This window comes from Rattus norvegicus, chromosome 10 (genome assembly GCF_036323735.1).
Source record: "Rattus norvegicus strain BN/NHsdMcwi chromosome 10, GRCr8, whole genome shotgun sequence".
NCBI classification, from domain to species: Eukaryota; Metazoa; Chordata; class Mammalia; order Rodentia; family Muridae; genus Rattus; species Rattus norvegicus.
Window position 1 is genome coordinate 33,553,350 of NC_086028.1, and position 8,934 is coordinate 33,562,283.

An 8,934-nucleotide genomic window follows, 5' to 3' on the forward strand; every position below is an offset into this window, starting at 1 on the left:
AATATGAATAGATCAGGAAGCAATAATCACTATTCCTTAATACCTCTCAACATCAATGGTCTCAACTCCCCAATAAAAAGACATAGATTAAAAAATTGGATACGTAGGGTTGGGGATTTAGCTCAGTGGTAGAGTGCTTGCCTAGGAAGCGCAAGGCCCTGGGTTCGGTCCCCAGCTCCAAAAAAAAAAAAAAAAATTGGATACGCAATGAGGACCCTGCATTCTGCTGCCTACAGGAAACACACCTCAGAGACAAAGACAGACACTACCTCAGAGTAAAAGGCTGGAAAACAACTTCCCAAGCAAATGGTCGGAAGAAGCAAGCTGGAGTAGCCATTCTAATATCAAATAAAATCAATTTCCAACTAAACATCATCAAAAAAGATAAGGAAGGACACTTCATACTCATCAAAGGAAAAATCCACCAAGATGAACTCTCAATCCTAAATATCTATGCCCCAAATACAAGGGCACCTACATACGTAAAAGAAACCTTACTAAAGCTCAAAACACACATTGCACCTCACACAATAATAGTAGGAGATTTCAACACCCCATTCTCATCAATGGACAGATCATGGAAACAGAAATTAAACAGAGACGTAGACAAACTAAGAGAAGTCATGAGCCAAATGGACTTAACAGATATTTATAGAACATTCTATCCTAAAGCAAAAGGATATACCTTCTTCTCAGCTCCTCATGCTACTTTCTCCAAAACTGACCATATAATCAGTCAAAAAATGGGCCTCAACAGGTACAGAAAGATAGAAATAATCCCATGAGTGCAATCAGACCACCACGGCCTAAAGCTGGTCTTCAATAACAATAAGGGAAGAATGCCCACATATACGTGGAAGTTGAACAATGCTCTACTCAATGATAACCTGGTCAAGGAAGAAATAAAGAAAGAAATTGAAGACTTCTTAGAATTTAATGAAAATGAAGGTACAACATACCCAAACTTATGGGACACAATGAAAGCTGTGCTAAGAGGAAAACTCATAGCGCTGAGTGCCTGCAGAAAGAAACAGGAAAGAGCATATGTCACCTGCTTGACAACACACCTAAAAGCTCTAGAACAAAAAGAAGCAAATACACCCAGGAGGAGTAGAAGGCAGGAAATAATCAAACTCAGAGCTGAAATCAACCAAGTAGAAACAAAAAGGACCATAGAAAGAATCAACAGAACCAAAAGTTGGTTCTTTGAGAAAATCAACAAGATAGATAAACCCTTAGCCAGACTAAACGAGAGGACACAGAGAGTGTGTCCAAATTAACAAAATCAGAAATGAAAAGAGAGACATAACTACAAATTCAGAGGAAATTCAAAAAATCATCAGATCTTACTATAAAAGCCTATATTCAACAAAACTTGAAAATCTGCAGGAAATGGACAATTTCCTAGACAGATACCAGTACCGAAGTTAAATCAGGAACAGATAAACCAGTTAAACCACCCCATAACTCCTAAGGAAATAGAAGCAGTCATTAAAGGTCTCCCAACCAAAAAGAGCCCAGGTCCAGACGGGTTTAGTGCAGAATTCTATCAGACCTTCATAGAAGACCTCATAGCAATATTATCCAAACTATTCCACAAAATTGAAACAGATGGAGCACTACCGAATTCCTTCTATGAAGCCACAATTACTCTTATACCTAAACCACACAAAGACCCAACAAAGAAAGAGAACTTCAGACCAATTTCCCTTATGAATATGGACGCAAAAATACTCAATAAAATTCTGGCAAAACGAATCCAAGAGTACATCAAAACAATCATCCACCATGATCAAGTAGGCATGTTCATCCCAGGCATGCAGGGATGGTTTAATATACGGAAAACCATCAACGTGATCCATTATATAAACAAACTGAAAGAACAAAACCACATGATCATTTCATTAGATGCTGAGAAAGCATTTGACAAAATTCAACACCCCTTCATGATAAAAGTCCTGGAAAGAATTGGAATTCAAGGCCCATACCTAAACATAGTAAAAGCCATATACAGCAAACCAGTTGCTAACATTAAACTAAATGGAGAGAAACTTGAAGCAATCCCACTAAAATCAGGGACTAGACAAGACTGCCCACTCTCTCCCTACTTATTCAATATAGTTCTTGAAGTTCTAGCCAGAGCAATCAGACAACAAAAGGAGGGCAAGGGGATACAGATCGGAAAAGAAGAAGTCAAAATATCACTATTTGCAGATGATACGATAGTATATTTAAGTGATCCTAAAAGTTCCACCAGAGAACTACTAAAGCTGATAAACAACTTCAGCAAAGTGGCTGGGTATAAAATTAACTCAAATAAATCAGTAGCCTTCTTCTACACAAAAGAGAAACAAGCCGAGAAAGAATTTAGAGAGGGGAACACCCATAAAGAAGGGGAGGGGGAGGGATTAGGGGGATGTTGGCCCGGAAACCGGGAAAGGGAATAACATTCGAAATGTAAATAAGAAGTACTCAAGTTAATAATAAAAAAAAAAAAAAAAAAAAGACGTGTCCCTTTGAGGAATGCTCCAGATACAAACTAGAATACTAACATTTCCCAAAGCGCACACATACACAGAGAGAGAGAGAGACAGAGACAGAGACAGAGACAGAGACAGAGAGAGAGAGGAGGGGAAGGGAGAGAGAGGGAGGGAAGGAGGGAGAAAGAGAGAGAGGATATTAAGAACACTACCATGCATGTCTAAAGACATTCATTTCAATGAACTTATTTTAAAAATCTTGCTCAAATTTCAAGGGGCTGGAGAAATGGTTCAGCAGTTAAGAACACTGACTGCTCTTTCAGAGGTCCTGAGTTCAATTCCCAGTAACCACATAGTGGCTGACAACCATCTGTAATGGGATCTGGTCCCCTGTTTTTGGGGGATCAGAAGAGATCAACACTACTCACCTACATAAAATAAACAAATCTTTTTTTAAAATCTTGCTCAAATTTCATATATAGAATTTCATTTCATGACACACAATGAGTATTCACATGAGCTGAGCAGAGGACATCAGTTCTATAACAGGAAAGCTGAAGGAAGAAGAGGCAGGAAGTGAAGAATAGACTTGTCATTTCTATGCTACTTTCCTTGTAATGTAGAGACAGGGAAGCATGATGGGTTAGCATCAGGTTGCTTTAAGGTTGGTTGGTTGGTTGGTTGGTTGGTTGGTTGGTTGGTTGGTTGGTTGGTTGGTTGGTTGGTTGGATGGTTGGTTGATTGGTTGGATGATTGGTTGCATTGGTTTTGTTGTTTTGGGTATTTTAAGGATTAAAAACAAAATGCAAGGAGCTTCATTCTCATGCTGATTGAAACTGAGCTATGTGCTCAGAAAGTTCAAATAAACAGCTCAATTGGGATCGGTGTTGTACAACTTTAGCAAGTGACAGCATTTAGGTTCGGTTCTTTGTGCCTAGTACAGGAGCCGAGTCCAAAGCAATCCATGTATCTAATAAGAAATAAATACAAGAATTTATTGAACATAAGTTTAGGATATATGAGTGTGTTTCCCTATTGTAAGGCTTCTCAGAGCTTTTATGACATAGAAAAATTACAAACTTATTGTAAAGGGCACGAGAAGAGAAATAATTCCACCTCATTGGCTCCAAACGATCTTCAACAAAAAGCGTTTGTGATCTTCAGAACATTTTTAAATGCCTGTCACTTGTTTACATTTGTCTAGATTTATTAGTGTATAAAATAACAGTTTTCACTATAACCTTTTTTGCACTAAGGCTTAAAGACAGGGCCTCATGAATACTAGACAAGCTCTCCCATTGGTGAGCCACAGCCATTTCCACATTCTATTTTGGGACAGGATCTGGCTCAGTTGCCCTAGCTCACCTTGAATTTTCTCTATAGCCCAAGTAGGCCTTGAAGCTTATCTTCCTGAATAGCTGGGGTTATAGGCTTAGTCACCAGGCCTGGCTTTGCTAAGGTATATGTATACGTATGTATATGCATGAATACATTATGTATGTTATGTATACATTATGTATATGTAACATGCACGTGCTCACTCTTCCTCCTTACTGCTGTTCCTCTTCCTCCCCATAAACAGCCCACCTTCTACTAAGATATAATTTTTTATTTAATGTTTCATTGTTTTTCAGCAATGAGAAAAATGTACCATTCAACTTTCAGAGCCTTGTTTCTTTCTTTTAGCATGATGATCTCCAGGACTATCCATTTTCCTATAAATGACATAAGTTTAGTCTTCATTAGAGTTGAATAAAACTCCATTGTGTATATATGCCAAATTTATTTCCATCTCTTGATAGTGCCCTTCATCTTCATCTCAAGTTCCCAGCAGGGTTCAAATTCTGGTTCTAACAAAATTGGTCCTGTGGCCGCACATGAGTCCTTGAATCCCAGCCACGTTCTCTTACGTGATTCTAATAAGGCCTGTCCTCGGAGTGTCATGAGGATTGAATGAGACAAATCAGTGGTCCTAGTTCATAGCAAACATGCAATAAAGGTTGGCTGATGCTGTTGCCAGTGAGGAAGAAAATCAGAGAAAAAAATATAAAGTCAAAATAAAATGTGATCAGTTGTCCTCCCTAGAAAGCACGTTCTGAGAAGAAATGTAACATGCAGGAGGGTTATAAAGGAATTTCCATGTGGCCAACACAAAGTGGGAGCAAGGGAGTAAAAGAGAAAGAGTTTTATCAGAAATCCCACAGAATCAACCAACCTATTCACAGACTGCACTGCCGATCATGGATCCTGAATGGGACTGACCTAAGCCCCATATATTACAGTTGTGTAGCTTGATCTTCTTGTAGGATTCCTAACAGTGGTAGCAGGAGCTGTCTCTGACTCTGCTGCCTGCCTTTAGGACCCTTTCCCCCTACTGGGTTGCCTTGCCTAGCCCTAATGGAAGAAGAGGTGCTCAGACTTACTGCAACTTGTTATGCCATGGCTGGTTGATATTCATTAGGCTGTCCCTCTCTGAAGAAATGGAGGCAGAGTGGATTGGGGTCAGGGGAGCTGGGAGGAGATGATGGAGGGGAAACTATAGTGAGAATGTAAAATAAAATTAAAATTCAAAATTGGAAAAGAGAGAGAGTCTCTGTGGTGTAGCTAGCTCAATGATAGCCAACATCTAAAACTGCCTGGAGCTAAAATGCTCTTTCAGAACACCACCATCCCTCCACCCTACACCCTATACCCTCTACCCTACACTCTACACCCTACACCCTACACCCTACATCCTCCACCACTACCACCACCACCACCACCCTACATTCCATCCCCCACCCACACTCCCCACCTCACCCCCCCATCCCAACCCCTGAGCACACCCCCCCAAGTTGGGTGAGGAATCTAGGTCCTTACAATTTGTGGGGATCAGGAAAAGCTAGTCTTGGGAAGGACTTACTTTAGGAAAAGCAACTCTCTGTTCTTCAAGAAGCCGCCAACACTTTCAGAACATGACCCTCATTCAAGGCAAGCTGAGTAGCATACACAATGACCTCCAGACAACATCTACCATGGAAATAAATACGTAAATAAACAGGCAAAGAGCAAAGCATTCCTGTGACCCTCTGGGAAGAAGGAGGGGAATCTGCAGACATCAACTGAACCTAGTCGTTTATCCATTCGTCACTTTTTAATGGCTGCCATATGTCAAGCCCTGAGGTGTGGCGCTTATGAAGCAGGTCCTGAGTCTATAGCAATTACAATAATAATGCTTCTTCTTTACTGTTTCTAAAGGAAGGAAGTAAAGATAGGGAAACAGAGAAGAGATATCAAATCACTTGAAGCCAGGATATATTCTCAGGTGATCTGTCACTTGTCAACCCAGTATGAAAAGGTGTTAATTTGAATGAAGAAAGGGGCAGAACAATTTCTTCCCCTAGCAATACATCAAGCTGTTCTCCTGGTGACCTAGCAAGCTTGGCAAACTGTGTACACTGTACAAAATTGAATTCCCAGGTTTGGGGAAGACTAGGCAGGCTCATGGTACATGAGGATTTATTGCTTAACTCACTTAAAAATGCCTCCCACTAAATTTGTTGTGCCCTTCTCCCCTGCCTACGGCCCCGAGTTAAGTACTGCCAGAGTAGAGCAAAGGTTAACGGCACACCAAATAAACCAAAAGCAACCCCAAGAAGACAGGCTCTGGCTTCACAGCGACAGCAGAGCTTCCTGTCTTTCAATTGCTTGGCTGTGACCCTCTCTTCACATTAGTGCCTTCAGCCCTTAGATCCTGCCCCACCCACCCTGCAACTCTTTCTTCTTCTCCATCTTATCACATAGCATGTTGTCTTATGTCCCCGTCAAGTGCTGGTCTTTAGTCAATGCTCACTTTGCCATTGAACTCATCACTATATGTTGATGAGACTCAATCACTGTGAAAGCCTAGATTTGAACTAGAGAGACGGCTCAGCAGTTACAAGCACTGATTGCTCTTCCAGAGGACCCGGGTTCAATCCCCAGCAACCACATGGCAGCTCACAACTATCTGTAACTCCAAGATCTAACACCCTCACACAGACATGCATGCAGGCAAAACACCAATGAGCATAAAAAGAACGAGAAACAGAAAGCCTAGACTATATTTCCTCACTGTGTGCCCCTTTAATGTTGGATTCTTTTGAGCTGGTTGTTTTGAAAGGAGAAGCAGGCACAGAAGAATCTCTGAAAATAGGGTGAGGGGCTAGCCTTTTGTAACAGCTAGGAAATTACAGCGTTTAAACCTGATGCATAAGACAATTCTGCTGCCTGCTCATATTTCTCTCCTTGAGACTTCCCTGAATAGTGGTACATGTTTATGTATAGCTTGATTTCTTTTCCTAGCTCCATTCACCTGTGGCCAAACACAGTACAAAAACTGTTCCACAGAAAGTTTCAGAAATAATTCCAAAGTTTTAAGTTATTCCGTTTTCAGAGAAGTCTGAGGAACTCTTCTCCCTCCTTCTCCATCCCATGCACTACATGAATAATATCTCTGCCCAGTATATCCCGGCTCTCCATGATGCCCACCTGTTGGGTGACTTTACCAAAAGTGACTTCCTATTCAGCCCCAGATAAAGAGGGTCACAACAGACAAAAAGCAAGGGGTCTACCCAACTCTAGCTCAATTAATCAATGAATTTATTGTGGATTACTTACAAGAGCATGGGTGAGTGGTAACTTATGGGATCAAAACAACCCATGACAGCTATACAACCCAAGAGTGTAGCAATTATGAACCACCTATATGTCCTTGAGCAGGAGCAGGGCCTTAGGAGCCTCACTCTCTTCCTTAGCTCTCCCACCTCTTGCTGTGAGAGAATCTTAATAGGCTCAATCTTGGCAGGGTCATGTAGGGTGATCACATGTCGCTGCCATGTCAGTTTTCAGGTGATTGTTATGGTGCTATAGTGCTTACATAGAAGTAACTCTTGTTTTACTTAATCTGGGAAACACCTTAGTGTTTCCTATAAACAAAAAGGTAGATTTTCTCAACTATACTAGGCATGGCAGCTCGGACTTGTAATCTCTGCACTTCGGAGGTGGAGGCATGTGTTATATGAGACCCTCACAGACAGACAGATTCTCAGGTCTACCTGAGACTGACCTGAATTCAATCCCCAAGACCTACATAGTGGAAAGGAAGAACTGTCTCCTACCTGCTATTTTCAAACCTCCAAGAATGTCCCATGACATGTGCACATGCACACACACACACACACACACACACACACACACACACACACACACACACAAATTTCTCCTTAACTCTCAACTAAATAAAATCATTTCCTGGTGTTAAGACCTATAATAAGAAAAGGCTTCTGTCTATAAAACTGAGGACCAAGTGGGAGATTTGCTCTTTACTAAAGGAAAATGGGAGAGGAGTAGACCTGGGGGAGACAGAAGATAGAGGGAACTGGGAAGAGCGGAAGGGAAGGACTGTAGCCAAGATATATTGCATGAAAGAAAAAGGGGGGAAGAAAAAAGGTCCTGCCCCTGGAGATATTATAGATGTGGTTGCTCTGCCACAGGTAGCAGAGAAGAGAGAGGTTATGTCTATGATCAGTGTTCTGGCCTGTAACATCTGAATGATTAGTAGTCTAACATTCCCTGAAAGAAGCAAACCTGAGATGACCACCAGTCAGTGCTACACAGACTCAGGTGAACTCTCAGGGAGCAAGATGACCCCCACATTGGGCCACACAGGTGGCCAGGGTGAGGAGCAAGCCCAAAACAACCACACTTCCAGCACCATGGGGCCTGGACAGGAAGCTAGACTGATGTATGTACCACCATATAGCACCACACAGGTCGGGGGGTAAGGGCAAACCACGCCCAAGATGACCCCTGCCTGGTGCCATAATGTACAGGTGGAGCATGGCACTCCTGAGACCACTCCTGAGACAACCCCAGATAGTCACAGACCCTGAGTGCCACTAAGAAAATCAAGTAAGTGATGGAGAAATGAAAGAGTAAGAAACAGAAGGATGTAGGCGCAATGAAGAGAGGCAGAACCAGAGACTTGGAAGTAGTGAGGAACAGCCTGATGTGAGTAGCCATTGATTGCCACTTGAGACCATGGTGGGGTCCTAACCTGTGATGCCACTGGGGGCCATGTCTGGGTCCATGGCTGTGATGATTTGCATCTCAGTCCAGGGAATGGCACTATTAGAAGGTGTGGCCTTGTTGGAGGAAGTGTGTCACTGTGAGTGTGAGCTTTAAGACTCTCATCCTAGCTGCCTGGAAGTCAGTATTGTTAGCAGCCTTCAGATGAAGATGTAGAACTCTCGGCTCCTCCTGCACAATGCCTGCCTGGATGCTGCCATGTTTCTGCCTTGATGGTAATGGACTGAACCTCTAACCTGTAAGCCAGCCCCAGTTAATTTTTGTCCTTAAAAGAGTTGCCTTGGTCATGGTGTCTGTTTGCATCAGTAAAACCTCAACTAAGACAATGGCCTTGCAGCAGCATGGG

The 8,934-nt window shown here is 42.1% G+C and overlaps 1 pseudogene; it reads left to right on the top strand.

Annotated features, from left to right (window-relative positions):
* Positions 1-7,951: 7,951 nt before the first annotated feature.
* On the top strand, positions 7,952-8,070 carry LOC120095453 (small nucleolar RNA SNORA17; annotated as a pseudogene).
* The last annotated feature ends 864 nt before the right edge of the window (positions 8,071-8,934 follow it).